General features: G+C 42.5%; 1 pseudogene; it reads left to right on the forward strand.

The window, feature by feature from the left end:
* Positions 1–14,123, forward strand: part of LOC135546866 (rab3 GTPase-activating protein catalytic subunit-like) — a 75,304-nt pseudogene extending 61,181 nt beyond the window's left edge.
* The last annotated feature ends 7,872 nt before the right edge of the window (positions 14,124–21,995 follow it).

Genomic DNA, 21,995 nt, shown 5'->3' on the forward strand with positions numbered 1-21,995 from the left:
CTCTGTTATGAGAAGCAAAAAGACAATAAAACAGTTGTCTTTGTTTTATTCAGTCTGATTTGATATGACGGAAAGAAAGGGACACCTGGACTAAATTACTGTCTATCTATTCTGTGCTTCATGCCGTTCTGAATAGTCTGAGATGATCAGTTAAAAGGCACTTGCGATGATAGATTACCCCTTGCATGCATTGTGCTGTATAATTGCACCTGTCTTGGTTCTGAAAGTAAGTGTATGCTTGGCTGTAACACATTGAAATATACTGCCTGCTTTGACCTTGGCACATCCAACCACACATTTCTTTTTTTTGTTCAACATTCAAGTTAGTTTAAAGCCAATAATGTGTTTATGTGTTTTCTTCCGGAGATGAGAGCTGAGAGTTCATCAACAGATTCAGTCCTTGGCCCCAGACCCAGATCTGATTCTTAGAATAATTGAAACTCAAACAGGGAATGAATGTTTGTCTTGGCTCCTTTCCCTGTGCCGTGTGTTGGAAGAAAAAACTGTGCGAAAAAGAGTTGGATTTCAGGAAACTCTCTCACTTTCTTTTTATTCCGTCAAGATGTCTGAGTGTTAAATTATAGCCTGTGTGTTGCCAAGCTCTAAATAGAAAGCTAGTAATTATCCCCAGCATATGTAAATCAGTTAAAATCATCAGCCAATCAAATGAGGTGAGTTTATAGGAAAAGAGGGAGAGGGAGACAGAAGGGAGGAGAAATGTCCTTCCCCACATCCCCTTGAATGATCTGACCCATGTTGACAGTACAACACTCGACTGCTGGTTTGATTGTTGTCTGATTTGTTATGTACAGTGGCAAGAAAAGGTATGTGAACCCTTTGGAATTACCTGGATATCTGCAAAAATTTGTCATAAAATTTGATCTGATCTTCATCTTACAACAATAGACAAACAGAGTGCTTAAACTAATAACACACAAATTATTGTATTTTTCTTGTCTATATTGAATACATCATTTAAACATTCACAGTGTAGGTTGGCAAACGTATGTGAACCCCAAAAGCTAATTGGAGTCAGGAGTCAGCTAACCTGGAGTCCAATCAATGAGACGAGATTGGAGGTGTTGGTTAGAGAAGCCCTGCCAAACAAAAACACTCTCAAAATTTGAGCTTGCTATTCACAAGAAGCATTGCCTAATGTGAACCATGCTTCAAACAAAAGAGATCTCAGAAGACCTAAGATTAAGAATTGTTGACTTGCAAAAAGCTAGAAAGGGTTACAAAAATCTCTACCTTGATGTTCATCAGTCCACGGTAAGACAAATTGTCTATAAATGGAGAAAGTTCAGCACTGTTGCTCCTCTCCCTAGGAGTGTCCGTCCTGCAATGATGACTGTAAGAGCTCAGTGCAGAATGATCAATGAGGTTTAAGAAGAATCCCAGAGTGTCAGCTAAAAACTTACAGAAATCCATGGAACATGTTAACATCTCAGTTGACGAGTCTACGATATGTCAAACACTAAACAAGAATGGTGTTCATGGGAAGAAATCACTGAAGAAGAAACTGCACTCTAAAAAAAACATTGCTGCATGTCTGAAGTTCACAAAAGAGCACCTGGATGTTCCACAGCACATCTAGCAAAATATTCTGTGGACAGATTAAACTGAAGTTGAGTTGTTTGGAAGTGTTGTGTCTTTACTATCATTAAGACTTTTAGTTGTTATCAAAGATTCTCTGTATTTAGCATTTCATGATTAACCTCTTACATCTATGGGGGCGCTATTTCATTTTTGGATGAAAAACGTTCCCGTTTTAAACAAGATATTTTGTCACAAAAAGATGCTCGACTATGCATATAATTGATACCATTCGAAAGAAAACACTCTGACGTGTCCAGAAATACCAAGATATTCTCTGTGCGTGCCCTAGAACGTGAGCTTCAGGCAAAACCAAGATGAGATGGCATCCAGGAAATGACAAGGATTTTTGAGGCTCTGTTTTCCATTGTCTCCTTATATGGCTGTGAATGCGAGAGGAGTGAGTCAACCCTTTCTGTCGTTTCCCCAATGTGTCTGCAGCATTGTGACGTATTTGTGGGCAGATCATTGGAAGATTGACCATAAGAGACCACATTTACCAGGTGTCCGCCCGGTGTCCTGCGCCGAAATTGGTGCGCAAAAGTCACCTGCCAGTATTTTTCCATGCGATACAGAGAGGAAAGCAAGCTTCCACGAATATCAATGAAGAGATATGTGAAAAAACACCTTGAGGATTGATTCCAAACAACGTTTGCCATGTTTCGGTCGATATTATGTAGTTAATCCGGAAAAAGTTTTACGTTGTAGGTGACTGAATTTTCGGTTCGTTTCGGTAGCCAGACGCAATGTAGAAAACGGAACGATTTCTCCTACACACAGACGCTTTCAGGAAAAACTGCGCATTTGGTATGTAACTGAGAGTCTCCTCATTGAAAACATCAGAAGCTCTTCAAAGGTAAATGATTTTATTTATTTGGTTATCTGGTTTTTGTGAAAATGTTGCATGCTAAATGCTACTCAAAATGCTATGCTAGCTTTGCATACTCTTACACAAATTAGTCAATTTCTATGGTTCAAAAGCATATTTTGAAAATCTGAGATGACAGTGTTGTTAAGAAAAGGCTAAGCTTGAGAGCAGACGCATTATTTTCATTTTATTTGCGATTTTCAGAAATCGTTAACGTTGCGTTATGCTAATGAGCCTGAGGCTTTAGTCACAAACCCGGATCCGGGATGGGGAGTTTCAAGAAGTTAACTAATTAATCATGTAACTGCACTTAACTAGGAAGTCAGGGCAACAAGGAAACTATTCAGATTACAAAGTTATCATTTTCCTAATACACTGCTCAAAAAAATAAAGGGAACACTTAACCTCTTGAAACTCTAGGGGCGCAATTTCATTTTTGGATGAAAAACGTTCCCGTTTTAAACAAGATATTTTGTCACAAAAAGATGCTCGACTATGCATATAATTGATAGCTGTGGAAAGAAAACACTGAATTTTCCAGAACTGCAAAGATATTGTCTGTGAGTGCCCTAGAACGGGAGCTACAGGCAAAACCAAGATGAAACGGCAACCAGGAAACCAGCAGGATTTTTGAGGCTCCGTTTTCCATTGTCTCCTTATATGGCTGTGAATGCGAGAGGAATGAGCCTGCCCTTTCTGTCGTTTCCCCAAGGTGTCTGCAGCATTGTGACGTATTTGTAGGCATATCATTGGAAGATTGACCATAAGAGACTACATTTTCCAGGTGTCCGCCCGGTGTCCTCCGTCGAAATTGGTGCGTCTTTTTCAGCTGCGGGTATTTTTCCATGCGATTCTGAGGGGACAGCAGGCTTCCACGAACTGCATATCAATGAAGAGATATGTGAAAAAACACCTTGAGGATTGATTCTAAACAACGTTTGCCATGTTTCGGTCGATATTATGGAGTTAATTCGGAAAAAGTTTGACGTTTTGGTGACTGAATTTTCGGTTCGTTTCGGTAGCCAAATGTGATGTACAAAACGGAGCGATTTCTCCTACACAAAGATTCTTTCAGGAAAAACTGAACATTTGCTATGTAACTGAGAGTCTCCTCATTGAAAACATCTGAAGCTCTTCAAAGGTAAATTATTTTATTTATTTGGTTATCTGGTTTTTGTGAAAATGTTGCGTGCTAAATGCTACTCTTACACAAATTAGTGATTTGCTATGGTTCAAAAGCATATTTTGAAAATCTGAGATGACAGTGATGTTAAGAAAAGGCTAAGCTTGAGAGCAGGCGCATTATTTTCATTTTATTTGCGATTTTCAGAAATCGTTAACGTTGCGTTATGCTAATGAGCCTGAGGCTTTATTCACGATCCCGGATCCGGGATGGGGAGTTTCAAGAGGTTTTAAACAACACAATGTAACTCCAAGTCAATCACACTTCTGTGAAATCAAACTGTCCACTTAGGAAGCAACACTGATTGACAATAAATTTCACATGCTGTTGTGCAAATCGAATAGACAACGTGTGGAAATTATAGGCAATTAGCAAGACACCCCCAATAAAGGAGTGGTTCTGCAGGTGGGGACCACAGACCACTTCTCAGTTCCTATGCTTCCTGGCTGATGTTTTGGTCACTTTTGAATGCTGGTGGTGCTTTCACTCTAGTGGTAGCATGAGGCGGAGTCTACAACCCACACAAGTGGCTCAGGTAGTGCAGCTCATCCAGGATGGCACATCAATGTGAGCTGTGGCAAGGTTTGCTGTGTCTGTCAGCGTATTGTCCAGAGCATGGAGGCCCTACCAGGAGACAGGCCAGTACATCAGGAGACGTGGAGGAGGCCGTAGGAGGGCAACAACCCAGCAGCAGGACCGCTACCTCCGCCTTTGTGCAAGGAGGAGCAGGAGGAGCACTGCCAGAGGCCTGCAAAATAACGTCCAGCAGGCCACAAATGGCCATTCGCATGTGTCTGCTCAAACGGTCAGAAACAGACTCCATGAGGGTGGTATGAGGGCCCGGGGTCCACAGGTGGGGGTTGTGCTTACAGCCCAACACCGTGCAGGGCGTTTGGCATTTGCCAGAGAACACCAAGATTGGCAAATTCGCCACTGGCGCCCTGTACTCTTCACAGATGAAAACAGGTTCACACGGAGCACATGTGACAGACGCGACAGTCTGGAGACGCGTTGGAGGACGTTCTGCTGCCTGCAACATCCTCCAGCATGACTGGTTTGGCGGTGGGTCAGTCATGGTGTGGGGTGGCATTTCTTTGGGGGGCCGTACAGCCCTCCATGTGCTCGCCAGAGGTAGCCTGACTGCCATTAGGTACCGAGATGAGATCCTCAGACCCCTTGTGAGACCATATGCTGGTGCGGTTGGCCCTGGGTTCCTCCTAATGCAAGACAATGCTAGACCTCATGTGGCTGGAGTGTGTCAGCAGTTCCTGCAAGAGGAAGGCATTGATGCTATGGACTGGCCTGCCCGTTCCCCAGACCTGAATCCAATTGAGCACATCTGGGACATCATGTCTCGCTCCATCCACCAACGCCACGTTGCACCACAGACTGTCCAGGAGTTGGCGGATGCTTTAGTCCAGGTCTGGGAGGAGATCCCTCAGGAGACCATTCGCGACCTCATCAGGAGCATGCCTAGCCGTTTTAGGGAGCTCATACAGGCACGTGGAGGCCACACACACTACTGAGCCTCATTTGGACTTGTTTTAAGGACATTACATCAAAGTTGGATCAGCCTATAGTGTGGTTTTCCACTTTAATTTTGAGTGTGACTCCAAATCCAGACCTCCATGGGTTGATAATTTTGATAATTTTTGCGTGATTTTGTTGTCAGCACATTCAACGATGTAAAGAAAAAAGTATTTAATAAGAATATTTCATTCATTCAGATCTAGGATGTGTTATTTTAGTGTTCCCTTTATTTTTCTGAGCAGTGTATAACTTTTCAGATATTTTCATATTAATGAATTCTTCTTTACCTCACATTACTCTTATTCCAAACGTCGTAAATGGTTGGTTAACTGCACAAACCCAGTATTCACTGAGTCATCCATACATTAATTTTCTTAAATCATTTATTTATTTATTAACTAACTAAACAATCACAGAAGTGCACACACAAACAAACAAAGTATATATGGTTACACGAAATGATAGGGGAATGTGCCCTAGTGGGCTAAACCGGCATGGAGGCTTGGTGTACAAAAGGGAAGTGGGGGTCGACTGAGATAAGACAACACACAGTTGATAATTATAACAATTGAAATGCTAATCCTTTCCTTTGCACATCGGGAACGCTCACGCATTCGTCAGGGTCTCTGGAACAATTGCAATCAATATATCGGATATTTAGAGATCTTCTGTTGAATCGCTCTGTGAAGGACGTTACTCTGGACCCTGATCTTTTGAAGAACATATCAAGACCATTTCAAGGACAGCTTTTTTCCATCTACGAGTGTCGTCAGGGTCTCTGTTGAAAGTTTGTTTCTGTTGGAGAGTTTGTCCACCCTCTCTGTCGTGGTTAGAATGGATAGACTCGGATAAAACAGAGATGCTTGTTCTAGGTCCCAAGAAACAAAGAGATCTTCTGTTGAATCTGACAATTAATCTTAATGGTTGTACAGTCATCTCAAATAAAACTGTGAAGGACCTCGGCGTTACTCTGGACCCTGATCTCTCTTTTGAAGAACATATCAAGACCATTTCAAGGACAGCTTTTTTCCATCTACGTAACATTGCAAAAATCAGAAACTTTCTGTCCAAAAATGATGCAGAAAAATTAATCCATGCTTTTGTCACTTCTAGGTTAGACTACTGCAATGCTCTACTTTCTCCGGATAAAGCACTAAATAAACTTCAGTTAGTGCTAAATACGGCTGCTAGAATCCTGACTAGAACCAAAAATTTGATCATATTACTCCAGTGCTAGCCTCCCTACACTGGCTTCCTGTCAAAGCAAGGGCTGATTTCAAGGTTTTACTGCTAACCTACAAAGCATTGCATGGGCTTGCTCCTACCTATCTCTCTGATTTGGTCCTGCCGTACATACCTACACGTACGCTACGGTCACAAGACGCAGGCCTCCTAATTGTCCCTAGAATTTCTAAGCAAACAGCTGGAGGCAGGGCTTTCTCCTATAGAGCTCCACGGTCTGCCTACCCATGTCAAACTCGGTCTCAACCTTTAAGTCTTTACTGAAGACTCATCTCTTCAGTGGGTCATATGATTGAGTGTAGTCTGGCCCAGGAGTGGGAAGGTGAACGGAAAGGCTCTGGAGCAACGAACCACCCTTGCTGTCTCTGCCTGGCCGGTTCCCCTCTTTCCACTGGGATTCTCTGCCTCTAACCCTATTACAGGGGCTGAGTCACTGGCTTGCTGGGGCTCTCTCATGCCGTCCCTGGAGGGGGTGCGTCACCTGAGTGGGTTGATTCACTGATGTGGTCATCCTGTCTGGGTTGGCGCCCCCCCCTTGGGTTGTGCCGTGGCGGAGATTGCGGGCTATACTCAGCTTTGTCTCAGGATGGTAAGTTGGTGGTTGAAGATATCCCTCCAGTGGTGTGGGGGCTGTGCTTTGGCAAAGTGGGTGGGGTTATATCCTTCCTGTTTGGCCCTGTCCGGGGGTGTCCTCGGGTGGGGCCACAGTGTCTCCTGACCCCTCCTGTCTCAGCCTCCAGTATTTATGCTCAGTAGTTTATGTGTCGGGGGCTGGGGTCAGTTTGTTATATCTGGAGTACTTCTCCTGTCCAATTCGGTGTCCTGTGTGAATCTAAGTGTGCGTTCTCTAATTCTCTCCTTCTCTCTCTCGGAGGACCTGAGCCCTAGGACCATGCCCCAGGACTACCTGACATGATGACTCCTTGCTGTCCCCAGTCCACCTGGCCGTGCTGCTGCTCCAGTTTCAACTGACCTGAGCCCTAGGATGCCCCAGGACTACTTGACATGATGACTCCTTGCTGTCCCCAGTCCACCTGGCCGTGCTGCTGCTCCAGTTTCAACTGTTCTGCCTTATTATTATTCGACCATGCTGGTCATTTATGAACATTTGAACATCTTGGCCATGTTCTGTTATAATCTCTACCCGGCACAGCCAGAAGAGGACTGGCCACCCCACATAGCCTGGTTCCTCTCTAGGTTTCTTCCTAGGTTTTGGAGGGAGTTTTTCCTAGCCACCGTGACATGCATTGCTTGCTGTTTGGGGTTTTAGGCTGGGTTTCTGTACAGCACTTTGAGATATCAGCTGATGTACGAAGGGCTATATAAATAAATTTGATTTGATTTGATTTGATAGTTCAGAGTGACATTCATTCATGTTGTCATGGATAGATGTTTTGGCAGTTGTCGGTCTTCGCATTCAATGATACCGAATTCCTAGCTGCAGACTAGTAATTAATATCAAAGACGTGTTCTTATTCTGTCGGTATCGATAGTCTAAGAGTTTAACCACATGGGATGATTAAAAGATTCAGCAGTCTGGTCTTCATCCTTTTGTCCTCTTGTAATTGAGAGCAACAGGGGGTAGGGGGATGGAGGGAGGGGTGGTCGCTGGAGGGGTAGTCGCTGTACCCAAAGAGGGCAACATCATGACAGAAGGAACAGACAACACTATGTGTGGAGAGAAAAAAAGGCACAGCACACCAACATCAAAACCTCATCCCAACTGTAAAGTATGGTGGATGGAGTGTCATGGTTTGGGGCTGCTTTGCTGCCTCAGGGCCTGGACAGCTTGCTATCATCGACAGAAAATGAATTCCCAACTTTATCAAGACATTTTGCAGGAGAATGTAAGGCTATCTGTCTGCAAATTGAAGCTCAAAAGAAGTTGGGTAATGCAACTGGACTACAACCCAAAACACAGAAGAAAATCAACAATGAATGGCTTCAACAGAAGAAAATACGCCTTCTGGAGTGGCCCAGTTAGAGACCTGACCTCAACCCGATTTAAAGTGCTGTGGCATGACCTCGAGTGTGGTTCACCCCAGACATCCTAAGAATATTACTGAACTGAAACAGTTTTGTAAAGATGAATGGTCCAAAATTCCTCCTGGTCTGATCCGCAACTACAGAAAACGAGTTTATTGCTGCCAAAAAAAGCGTCAACCAGTTATTAAATGCAAGGGTTCACATACTTTTCCCACCCTGCACTGTGAATGTTTACACGGTGTGTTCAATAAAGACATGAAAACGTATAATTGTTTGTGTGTTATTAGCGTAAGCAGACTGTGTTTGTCTATTGTTGTGACATACAGTGAAGTCAGTTTTTTCACAATTCCTGACATTTAATCAGAGTAAAAATTCCCTGTCTTAGGTCAGTTAGGATCACCACTTCACTTTAAGAATGTGAAATGTCAGAATAATAGCAGAGAGAATGATTTATTTGAGCTTTTATTTCTTTCATCACATTCCCAGCGGGTCAGAAGTTTACATACACTCAATTAGTATTTGGTAGCATTACCTTTAAATTGTTTAACTTGGGTCAAATGTTTTGGGTAGCCTTCCACAAGTTTCCCACAATAAGTTGGGTTAATTTTGGCCCATTCTTCCTGACAGAGCTGGTGTAACTGAGTCAGGTTTGGAGACCTCCTTGCTCACACACGCTTTTTCAGTTCTGCCCACACATTTCTATGGGATTGAGGTCAGGGCTTTGTGATGGCCACTCCAATACCTTGACTTTGTTGTCCTTAAGCAATTTTGCCACAACTTTGGAAGTATGTTTGGGGTCATTGTCCATTTGGAAGACCTATTTGCGACCAAGCTTTTACTTCTTGACTGATGTCTTGAGATGTTGCTTCAATATATCCACATCATTTTTCTACCTCATGATGCCATCTATTTTGTGAAGTGCACCAGTCCCTCCAGCAGCAAAGCACCCCCACAACATGATGCTTCCACCCCGTGCTTCACGGTTGAGATGTTGTTCTTCGGCTTGCAAGCCTCCCCCTTTTTCCTCCAAACATGACGATTGTCATTATGGCCAAACAGTTCTATTTTTGTTTCATCAGACCAGAGGACATTTCTCCTAAAATTATGATCTTTATCCCCATGTGCAGTTGCAAACCGTAGTCTGGCTTTTTTATGGTGGTTTTGGAGCAGTGGCTTCTTCCTTGCTGAGCGGCCTTTCAGGTTATGTCGATATAGGACTCGTTTTACTGTGGATATAGACACTTTTGTACCTGTTTCCTCCAGCATCTTCACAAGGTCTTTTGCTGTTGTTCTGGGATTGATTTGCACTTTTCACACCAAAGTACATTCATCTCTAGGAGAGAACGCGTCTCCTTCCTGAGCGGTATGATGGCTGCATGGTCCCGTGGTGTTTATACTTGTATTGTATTGTTTGTACAGATAAAGATGGTACCTTCAGGCATTTGGAAATTGCTCCCAAGGATGAACCAGAGTTGTGGAGGTCTACAATTTTTTTTCTGAGGTCTATAGCCTATCAGAAGCTTCTAAAGCCATGACATTTTCTGGAATTTTCCAAGCTGTTTAAAGGCACAGTCAAGTATATGACCAGCTCTGAAACCAGATTGCATAGCGGAGAAGGTACGGCGGGATTCGAAATGGTCGGTAATCTGTTAACTTGGCTTTCGAAGACCTTAGAAAGACAGGGTAGGATAGATATAGGTCTGTAGCAGTTTGGGTCTAGAGCGTCTCCCCCTTTTGAAGAGGGTGATGACTGCGGCAGCTTTCCAATCTTTGGAAATATCAGACGATGACGGTGAAGGAGAAACGGTGAAGGAGAAATGGTGGGGGCTTGGGCGGGTTGCTGTGGAGGGTGCCGGGCAGTTGACCGGGGTAGGGGTAGCCAGGTGAAAAGCGTGGCCAGCCGTAGAGAAATGCTTATTGAAATTCTCAATTATTGTGGATTTATCGGTAGTGACAGTGTTTCCTAGCCTCAGTGCAGTGGGCAGCTGGAAGGAGGTGCTCTTATTCTCCATGGACTTTACAGTGCCCCAGAACTTTTTTGAGTTTGTACTACAGGATGCAAATTTCTGTTTGAAAAGCTAGCCTTAGCTTTCCTAACTGCCTGTGTATATTGGTTCCTAACTTCCCTGAAAAGTTGCATATCACGGGGGTTATTCGATGCTAATGCAGAACGCCACAGGATGTTTTTGTGCTGGTCAAGGGCAGACAGGTCTGGAGTGAACCAAGAGCTATTTCTATTCCTGGTTCTACATTTTTTGAATGGAGCATGCTTATTTAAGATGGTGAGGAAGGAACTTTTAAAGAATAACCAGCCATCCTCTACTGACGGGATGAGGACAATGTCATGACCAAGAAGGTGACCAAGAACCTGATAGTAACTCTGACAGAGTTCCTCTGTGGAGATTGGAGAACCTTCCAGAAGGACAACTATCTCTGCAGCACTCCACCAATCAGGCCTTTATTGTAGAGTGGCCAGAGGGAAGCCACTCTTCAGTAAAAGGCACATGACAGCCCACTTGGAGTTTTCCAAAAGCCACCTAAAGGACTCTCGGACTATGAGAAACAAGATTCTCCGGTCTGATAAAAAACCAAGATTGAACTCTTTGACCTGAATGCCAAGCGTCTAACATTTCCTGAGAGACCTGAAAATAGCTGTGTATCGAAGCTTGTCATCCAACCTGACAGAGCTTGAGAGGATAAGCAGAGAAGAATGGGAGAAACTCCCCAAATACAGGTGTGCCAAGCTTGCATCGTCATTCCCAAGAAGAATCATGGCTGTAATCGCTGTCCAAGGTGCTTCAACAAAGTACTGAGTAAAGGGTCTGAATTCTTATGTGAATGTGATATTTCATTTTTTATTTATTTTAAATTTGCCAAAATTTTAAATAAAAATGTTTTTGCTTTGTCATTATGGGGTATTGTGTGTAGATTGATGAGGGGGGAAATAATTTAATCCATTTTAGAACAAAAATGTGGAAAAGATCTAGGGGTATGAATTCTTTCCAAATGCACTGTATATACTAGTTTTAGCCTGCTGGTTAAGTGTTTTGGTAGGTTGTTGTGTTTGAAACCAGTTGGCTTTAGATATTAGCATAGTGTGGCTTTGTTGTGTTTGATACCAGTTGGCTTTAGATATTAGCATAGTGTGGCTTTGTTGTGTTTGATACCAGTTGGCTTTAGATATTAGCATAGTGTGGCTTTGTTGTGTTTGATACCAGTTGGCTTTAGATATTAGCGTAGTGTGGCTTTGTTGTGTTTGATACCAGTTGGCTTTAGATATTGCATAGTGTGGCTTTGTTGTGTTTGATACTAGTGGCTTTAGATATTAGCATAGTGTAGCTTTGTTGTGTTTGATACCAGTTGGCTTTAGATATTAGCATAGTGTGGCTTTGTTGTGTTTGATACCAGTTGGCTTTAGATATTAGCATAGTGTGGCTTTGTTGTGTTTGATACCAGTTGGCTTTAGATATTAGCATAGTGTGGCTTTGTTGTGTTTGATACTAGTGGCTTTAGATATTAGCATAGTGTGGCTTTGTTGTGTTTGATACCAGTTGGCTTTAGATATTCGCATAGTGTGGCTTTGTTGTGTTTGATACCAGTTGGCTTTAGATATTAGCATAGTGTGGCTTTGTTGTGTTTGATACTAGTGGCTTTAGATATTAGCATAGTGTGGCTTTGTTGTGTTTGATACTAGTGGCTTTAGATATTAGCATAGTGTGGCTTTGTTGTGTTTGATACCAGTTGGCTTTAGATATTAGCATAGTGTGGCTTTGTTGTGTTTGATACTAGTGGCTTTAGATATTAGCATAGTGTGGCTTTGTTGTGTTTGATACCAGTTGGCTTTAGATATTCGCATAGTGTGGCTTTGTTGTGTTTGATACTAGTGGCTTTAGATATTAGCATAGTGTGGCTTTGTTGTGTTTGATACCAGTTGGCTTTAGATATTAGCATAGTGTGGCTTTGTTGTGTTTGATACCAGTTGGCTTTAGATATTAGCATAGTGTGGCTTTGTTGTGTTTGATACTAGTGGCTTTAGATAGTAGCATAGTGTGGCTTTGTTGTGTTTGATACCAGTTGGCTTTAGATATTCGCATAGTGTGGCTATGTTGTGTTTGATACTAGTGGCTTTAGATATTAGCATAGTGTGGCTTTGTTGTGTTTGATACCAGTTGGCTTTAGATATTCGCATAGTGTGGCTTTGTTGTGTTTGATAACCGAAACAAATGCAAACATTGATCTGGAAGCAAGCACCGCATCGCTCCAGCCCACTAAATGTCTCCTTACCTTTCCTCGCCTTAAACGAGATTTTGGGAGATGTGAGCAGGCATTTGTTAATTTGTAATCAGCTTGTTAATTTATGTAATTTGTTGCTGCTCAGTAAAAATAGATTGTGTTAATTTGCCGCTGTCGTTTTCCAGTAGAGTCGCTTTCTCTTGCGCTGATCTGATCGCTGTCAAGGTTGTTTCATTCCCCCATGACTTAGAATATGGAGCAATAGAATGAGTTGTATGTTTTCCTTAGTCTCAGGTGTCATACTCTCATTGGTGGAGTGTAGTATGTTACTAAGGTCATGCTTAGGCTGCCTAAAAATATATTGTGGCCCAGTTCCACATTTTTATTTGGCTTTTTCTATGGAAAGTCTACTGTGTATTGGGCTCTGCATTCTCCATTTTGTGTCAACCTGAATGTTAGCCACCTTGACTTCCCCCTTCTGTTTGCCCCATCCTCACAGGCTACTTTATTGGCTCCATTGGAAGAAGACACAGGACGTGGGGGTGGCACTGATGACAGAAAGCCATTGGGAGGTGCCAGTGTGCCAGATATCCCTCCCCCTGCAGGGCGTGAGATCCTGCTGCATACATGTGTCCCGCGGCCCCCTCCCTACTCCAAGGCCCTCATCCAATGCCTCATCTGTGTCCTGATGAGAGACGAATTCAGACTGGTTGGGGCCTTCTCATCCGACACCTCCTTTTTCTGAGAGGGATAGGGACTGGTCTGGAAGATGAACCAGGGGGTTTTGTTGGTAGGTCAGATGTGCATTTGGGCTCTGTGGTCAGTGACTGAAGTAAGGCTGTGTGTGCTGCATTGCATTATGGGTGGAGCTATGGGATAATATGTGGTTTGATTGGTTCAAAACTGAAAGCTCCACCCATCTCAGGGCTCTCGCACCATCTCAGTGGTCTCCTGGGAACATCAGAGAAACAGAACGGAGGCCGGCGAGTGGCCCATACTCATGACATTATCACTCTGTGAGACAACTCATATCAGACTGTTGGTTGGTTCCCAGAGGGCTACTGTCTATGCTGGTTTAAGTCTCTCCCCCAATTGAGTTAATTGTAGTTCAGTTTGGTGAGCGAGAGGAAAGTATTGGTCTGATATCTGTGTTGTGAACATTTTCACTTATTTGGAATCCCTTGAATTGTATCTGTTTACTTTCTTACTTTCATAGCTCTGTCTATGAATGTGAGAGTGGTTCCATTTCTCCAGCACCATCCTTCAGCTTTTTAGCAAAACAGTGGCGGGGAAAACACATTATTGTTTCAACTGCTGATTGCCACTTTAAAGAATTTCTCACCATATCAATGCTTATTGATATACATGCAATTACTGTAGGTTTTCCCTTGTCACTTAAATGTATTGAATCCTGGTGGAAAGTGCAATTATACACTACCGGTCAAAAGTTTTAGAGCACCTACACATTCAAAGTTGTTTTGTGTGTGTGTGTGACTATTTTCACCATTGTAGAATAATAGTGAAGACATCAAAACAATGAAATATCACATGGAATCATGTAGTAACCAAAAAAGTGTTAACAAATCAAAATACATTCTTTGATTAGCCACCCTTTGCCTTGATGACAGCTTTGCACACTCTTGGCAATCTCTCAACCAGCTTCATGAGGTAGTCACCTGGAATGCACTTCAATTAACTTTTAACAAGGCACACCTGTTAATTTGTTGAATTTCTTTCCTTCTTAATGCATTTGAGCCAATCAGTTGTGTTGTGACAAGGTAGGGTGGGTTTACAGCAGATATCCCTATGTGGTAAAAGACCAAGTCCATATTATGGCAAGAACAGCTCAAATAAGCAAAGAGAAAAGACAGTCCGTTGTTACTTAAAGACATATAGGTCAGTCAATACGGAACATTTCAAAAACTTTGAATGTTTCTTAAAGTGCATTCAAAAAAACTGTCAAGCGCTATGATGAAACTGGCTCTCAAGAGGACCACCACAGGAAAGGAAGACCCAGAGTTACCTTCTGCAGAGGATAAGTTCATTAGAGTTACTAGCCTCAGAAATTGCAGCCCAAATAAATGCTTCACAGAGTTTAAGTAACAGACACATCTTAACATCAACTGTTCAGAGGAGACTGTGTGAATGGCCTTCATGGTCAATTTTGCTGCAAAGAAACCACTACTAAATAACACCAATAATAAGAAGAGACTTGCTTGGGCCAAGAAACATGAGCAATGCACATGAGACTGGTGGAAATCTGTCCTTTGGTCTGGAGTCCAAATTGGAGATTTTTGGTTCCAACAGCATGTGTTTGTGAGACGGAGGTGAACATTAGCCAAATTCTGGGTAAATGGATTATCTCTGCATGTGTTTTTCCCACCTTTAAGCATGGAGGAGAAGGTGTAATGGTGTGGGGGAGCTTTGCTGGTAACACTGTCTGTGATATATATTTAGAATTCAAGGCACACTTAAACAACATGGCTACCACAACATTCTGCAGCAATACGCCATCCGATCTTGTTTGAGCTTAGTCGGACTATCATTTGTTTTTCAACAGGACAACAACCCAACTAACCTCCAGGCTGTGTAAGGGCTATTTTACCAAGACGGAGAGTGATGAAGTGCTGCATCAGTTGACCTCCAGTTGGCCTCCACAGTCCCCTGAACTCAACCAAATTGAGATGGTTTGGGATGAGTCGGACCACAGAGTCCGGAGGAAAAGCAGCCAACAAGTGCTCAGCATATGTGGGAACTCCTTCAAGACTGTTGGAAAATTATTCCAGATGAAGTTGGTTGAGAGAATTCCAAGAGTGTGCAAAGCTGTCATCAAGGCAATTCTACTTTGAAGAATCTCAAATATAAAATATATTTTGATTTGTTTAACACTTTTTTGGTTGCTACATGATTCCATATGTGTTGTTTCATAGTTTTGATGTCTCCACTATTATTCTACAATGTAGAAAAAGAAAAACTCTTGAATGAGTAGGTGTTCTAAAACTTTTGAAAGATCTTGTATATTGTAAAGACACAGCCTTTCAAATAGCAGCAGAAAGACCAGTGTCTTAGCTGACGGTGTTAGTGCTGTTTCTATGAAGAATGATGTCAAGTGCTATTCGTTGTCAAATTACTGAGTAACTTTGACTTGTTCAGTAATGCGGACATATTTTTCTACTTTGTCAGTATTTGAATGATTCAACATGTGGAGCGAAAGTCTGTTCAAATCAATGTCGGTTCTAAATGTCTCAAAGTTTAGTACTGTTACTTTGGTAAAAAATATATTTATATATATATATAAATAAAGTTTTAATTCAACACAAAATAAAAATGTATAATTTAATTGGTGTGTTGATGTGTTGTGTTCAACTCACACCTTACGATTCCGGTACTAAAGGTGCTTTTTTCCCACTGAATCTCAAAGATACTAAACTGCAGTTATTAAGTAAGATTATTAGGTAACAATTTTACAATGCGGTTTCTAAGTAAACAGCAGGTAAATAGCAGACTGTGAAAATCATTATCACATCAATGCACTGCTGGTGCATCATTCAGAAGAGGGATGTAACTACTCGAGCCTCGCTGTAATGGCTTCCTTTCTGTCTCTTTAGTACGCCTAATGTCCTTTAGCCAACTGAAGTGTTCCCCCATTAACATGTTATTATTCCGGGCAACATGACTTCCTCTACATTAATGACAGACCTTGCTCTAATTTGATCTGTTACACTGAAAAGAGGCTTTTACTTTGAAGAAATTCTGGGCTATGAAGAATCTCTTTGATGAAAGCTGTAGGATTCTTTCTTGTGGAGTAGAGATTAATGGGATAACTTGACTAGATCAAGTCACTGTTCTAAAATATATTACAATGAGCAACCACAAAGGACATTATAACTGAGCCACATAATGATACGCAGTTTCTAAGTGTTTTAGGGAGTTTTCCCCTACACGAACAGGATAATGACGCCTCCTTTCTAAGCGCTTTTAGCTTGTAACTTGTTCAAACGCCTCATCCCTGACTGATTGAAAGGAAAGCCACAACTTTCTTTCCCAGACGTTTTCCTATCAAGTTGCTGGTATTTCTTTCCTTCGTCTCATTCTTGCTCGGCTAAATGTGTGAGCGTGTGAGACAGCTTGAGATATGGCACAATGAGATCTGTTCAGTGGGAGAGCTGTTCACAGCTTGATCGGTGGCTGCTAGCTGGTTCCGTAGCGTTTCCATAAACAGAAATATGGCTGTGAAGCGTTTTCACACTCCAAGTGCAGTGCAGCTTATCACTCAGTCGCTGTTTCCATGGCGACGCACAGCACTTTGGTTCCAGCCCCTGCCCCCAACCTCGACGGACTCTGTCTGTAATACAGCCACAAACACAAAAGTACAGTTCGGATGGGTTGTTATGTGAGCAGCGATACGCAAACACACTCACACACACTTCTGTATTAATCTTTGAGACGGGAACAATATATTTCACACACACCTGAGAATTCTGATGCCCCTTTGTTCTGTTTCAATGGCAGCCCAATGGAGCAGATACCTTGGTATGAATACTGTATGTTGTGAAGTTCACAAGCTCAAATGGCACAGATAAAAGGGTCGGCTGGAGCGCAGAAGAGAAGACGAGGGACTTTTTGGTGTGTTAATAGTGAAGGCTGCTTCCTTTCCCTCCACGCAAATGTGACAAAGCCAAACAGACGAGATGTTAGGAGAACTTTCTTGTGAAACTTGAGAGCACACTTGAATATGCAGCGAGAAGACATCGCATCTGGCATTTTTCACAAAGTTTCGCACCACTTAAAATAGCTGTGGCACTTTTAAACGTCCCCTCCCCCCTCCCACCTGTCTCCCTCCCATCCTTCACTCACTCCTTCCCTCCTACCCCCCTACACCACCCCTCCCCTCTCTCCCTCCTTGAGCCAGATAATCTTGTCATAAATCAAATCTGACTCGACTATGCTGCAGTTCTGGGAGTAGAAATTAAATACAGGGCGGATAACTGTGGATTATCCACATCCATGTTTCAGTACTTTAGGGGAACTTGCTTCTCTTTCTTCATATTACCTCTCTAAGGCAGAGGGCATGTAGCAAGCTACCTCTTGAAATAGCTGTCACCCCAAGGTTCAGATTAGCTGTATAAAGTAGCTTTAAAACAGAAAGATATATTAATTAATGTATCAATCAATGTTGAGGTGTTCGTTTTGGGGTCGTAGCTCTTCTGCTCTCCTGTCTCAAGTAGCTCTCCACACTTTCCACCAGATTCTTCTGTGTGAATGGGAGATGATAGGCTAATCAACACGGTGCACTCTGACAGTTACACTGATGGCGATGTTTGCTTGGCAACAGAATGGTAATAATAGACTTTTCTCTCTTGACGAATGAGGATGAGAAGGTTGTGTTTGGTGCAAAGGGCCTTACTGGTATCCTGTATCTACCTCTACCTGACACTCTTGTTTAGATATTTAGATTGACTGTGTTTAAGAGATTCTGCAGCTTGAGCTTGCTTTCCTGCCGGCCGTGGTGAAAAGCAGACAGTCAGATTAGTGTCTCTGTGCGGTGTGGCTGGCTGATCTGGATTAAAGTGATTTCTGAATGGGGAGAGATAGGACAGAGTGGGTGGTGGATAGATGCTCCTTCTAAACAGGGAAAGCAAGCAATGCTATGGATTTTGTTACAACACCTCCAGTGAAATAGGAGTGTGTTGAACTGAGGAGCAAAATGCTCTCCGTTATACAACCGCTGTAAATATGAAACTATTATACAACCCTTCTATGAAAGGATTGTGTGCTGTGCTCCTAAAATACTGGTGCCATTTGTTTTGCCAAAGTTTGCTGATCGATCCATCAAAACAGTTTCTATGTGTAGAAAATCCTAATGTGTGATTTAAATACGTTCTCTTGTTTATTCAGCTTAAGGCCACTTTAATGGAATCTGCTTGTAGTTCACTGTGACGCTTGCTTTATATTCTGTGTCAAGTCATTGGGAACTTGGATAGCATTTCTTTATTCTTTATTTACTCACACAGCCCACATGGTTCTTGTTGCCACTAGTTTTTGACAAGTGTTGCCCTTCCTCTGTGTTAGTTATTTCTAACATTCTATTGACATGCTGTCCACCAGTCAGAGCGACCATTTCATTCAGTCATGTGGATAAAGTCTCAGGTCTGTTGCAGAGGATTGTCAGTCTGTCTTTGTAATCTCTATTATTTCACAGAAGAAAACCATGCAAGGAGCTTTTCTCTCTCTGTCTCTGCGTACATAGAACTTTAGTGGCCTCAGATAACCTGTCCTCCTCTTCTCTGTTTGAGACAGCGCTCTATTCCGACATTCTATTCCGATATTCTATTCCGGAGGGCTAACCCTTTAGCTAGTGATGACTGCCTTGATTGTTGATGATGTATTGCAGATGCTGTCTGGTCTGAAGTTAGGATCTAATCTCTTTCTTTCTGAAGGGCAGCATTGACTTGGCTTAACAAATAATGTTCCCTCAGCATAGTAATAATAATTGATTCAATAGATGCCACATTTCAGAGAGGGAGGGCACGAAATGAAACAACAGTTGCATATTGAGTAAAAAGAAACGGCAAGGGACTCTAGGGAGAGATTGAGCAGGAGAGAAAAAGAGAGAGAATCCCAAAGTGGCTTATGAGGTTAAATGTTGGTATTTAAAATCACAGACTAGTCCTGGAGGGCCCTCTGGACTCTTTAGGTGGAGACACCCATGGGGGAGTCTGGCCATAGAAATCCATCTCCATTTCAGTGTGCATCTACAGTAATAATCTGGGCTGAGCAGCACTGGAGAACAACCAGAGGACACTTAATGTAAAGTCCCCTATTTTATTTTTTATTTCACCTTTATTTAACCAGGTAGGCAAGTTGAGAACAAGTTCTCATTTACAATTGCGACCTGGCCAAGATAAAGCAAAGCAGTTTGACACATACAACGACACAGAGTTACACATGGAGTAAAACAAACATACAGTCAATAATACAGTATAAACAAGTCTATATACGATGTGAGCTAGTGAGGTGAGATAAGGGAGGTGAGATAAGGGAGGTGAGATAAGGGAAGTGAGATAAGGGAGGTAAAGGCAAAAAAAAAGCCCATGGTGGCAAAGTAAATACATTTAGGAGACCTGCGTGGTTCAGGTACCGGTTCAGGTACCGGTTCAGGTACCGGTTCCGACCGTCATTTTCACTTAGAAATCTATCTATGGACACCGTAGATCGAGATGGCTTGCATTGAGCGATAGCCCTGGTTACGATGTACACAGTTTCATATTTTTTGAGCCTGTGTGATGTAGTGAAATCTGAAACCACTTGAAGCTGGGATGTCCCTCCGACCATTTATTTTGCTCTTCTGAATGTCCACCAACTCCTGACAAAGCACATGCCTGCAATCATTAAAACGTAGCACAGTGGGAGAGAGTGGTTTCATCACGGTAGCACATTCAGTGATCAATTTATAGCCATTAATCTAAAATAATTAATAGATTTTGAACAAAAAAAACACGTCCAGGTTGTCATAGACGGATATTATTAATATGAGATGAAAGGCGAGATTATAACGAGTTCATGAAACTCTATTAAACGTTCACCGTGATGGGGGCAAGAGAGACCTTAAGAACATATGCACATTTTCACTAAACATACAAATATGTATTTTACAGTTATAAGGAGGGTGAAATCTTATAGTTTGTCATTTTATAGTTTGCTAAACTATATTTAGAAAGCATAGTCATTTCAATCCTTATTCATACAGTTTTGTTTAATAGAAAATACATCATATCAAATATTTTGTATTTGTATCATATTTATACTGTGTACTTGAGCTTGTGTCCTCAAAGTGACTACACCTCATTCATTTATAACTATTTTACCTGGAAGATGAGATTGTAACCTTTTTTGGAGTATGCAGCACTACTAGTTATTGTTTATGGCCATCTCATGATAAATAATTACTTTTTGGGATTATGTATATTACATTTAACTGGTTAAATGAGTGACCAACAACCTGAAAGCACACACACACACACACACACACACACACACACACACACACACACACACACACACACACACACACACACACACACACACACACACACACACACACACACACACACACACACACACACACACACACACACACACACACACACACACACACACACACACACAAACAGACACACACCCTACCCCTAAACAGGGACCAATACTAACACATCTGGACAGTCCCCTCCCTGTACACCACTCTATAGGGAGAAGAGGTCTGAACCTCCACTGTATTGGACTTATCATGTTTGCTGCTGATAGTATTTATTATCCTGGCTATTTCCTCTGTGTCACGGTGAAGGTCTAGCCAGCCAAAAAGCCAGCCATTGATTTGTGAGAAGTGGTCTCTAGGGGCTCCTGTGGGAAAATGGCAAACCGTATTAGAGGGCCACTGGGCTGGGGTGGTGGCTGAAGGCAGGCACTGAGCTGCGGGGGGAAATCAATGCCAGTTCCGCCCGGCGACTGGATTCTATTTCCTCTAAGCATCTCACAGGCCCACAGGCATCTGCACATCCCTTAGACACCAACCCTCCCTCACCACCCCCTCTCCTCCACCCTCCTCTCACCCTTTCTACCTCCCTCCTTCGCTCCCTCCCTCCATCGCACCCCCACCACCGCCATCTCTCCGCCGGCATCTTGGCATTGTTGCTCTCTTCCAGGGTGAGTGTATCCCACGCTGCTCCAAATCGTTTATCTTCTCCCAGCACAAAGCCACAGATCGCAGGGGATGAGAGAGAGAGAGAGAGAGAGAGAGAGAGGGGGACAGGCTGTGTTGGTGTCGCATCCCCCTCCCTCTCCATGGCACTGTTTGACAGCTTCAGAGACGGCCCTTGTCTTTCTCCTGGCGCTTTATGAGGTAACGCTTTGCCGCGGACAGAGAAGCTACAGCGGAACTGAGGGGTTGGAATATGTTCTTTTCTTTTCACCCAGGTGCTTGTAGGGTATTGTAAAGGCTTAGTAGAACTGTAGAACAGAGCTGTAGCTTTATGAAGTTCACTCTTGACATCAGATATTGCAGAGAATACATGTAGGCTAACCCTCGTCTCAACTATGAGTCATGCTAGCTGTTCCATAACATCCACAGCATTGGAGTGGTGATGGACATGCTGTATGAATAAGTTTCAGTCTTGTTATTTTCAGTTACTTGGTTGGTTTGAGTAATACTTATGTAAATCTGCGTTTCAACGGTTGTACAACCCAAAGTTTTTTTAGTTTTGTTACACAGCTTTAAAAAATAATAATTGTAATTTCTATGTTAACGTGAAGATTACATTGACAGAGTTCAATATGATAAGGAGGTGAACAGTATCAAAA

This window comes from Oncorhynchus masou, chromosome 10, assembly GCF_036934945.1.
Source record: "Oncorhynchus masou masou isolate Uvic2021 chromosome 10, UVic_Omas_1.1, whole genome shotgun sequence".
NCBI lineage: Eukaryota > Metazoa > Chordata > Actinopteri > Salmoniformes > Salmonidae > Oncorhynchus > Oncorhynchus masou.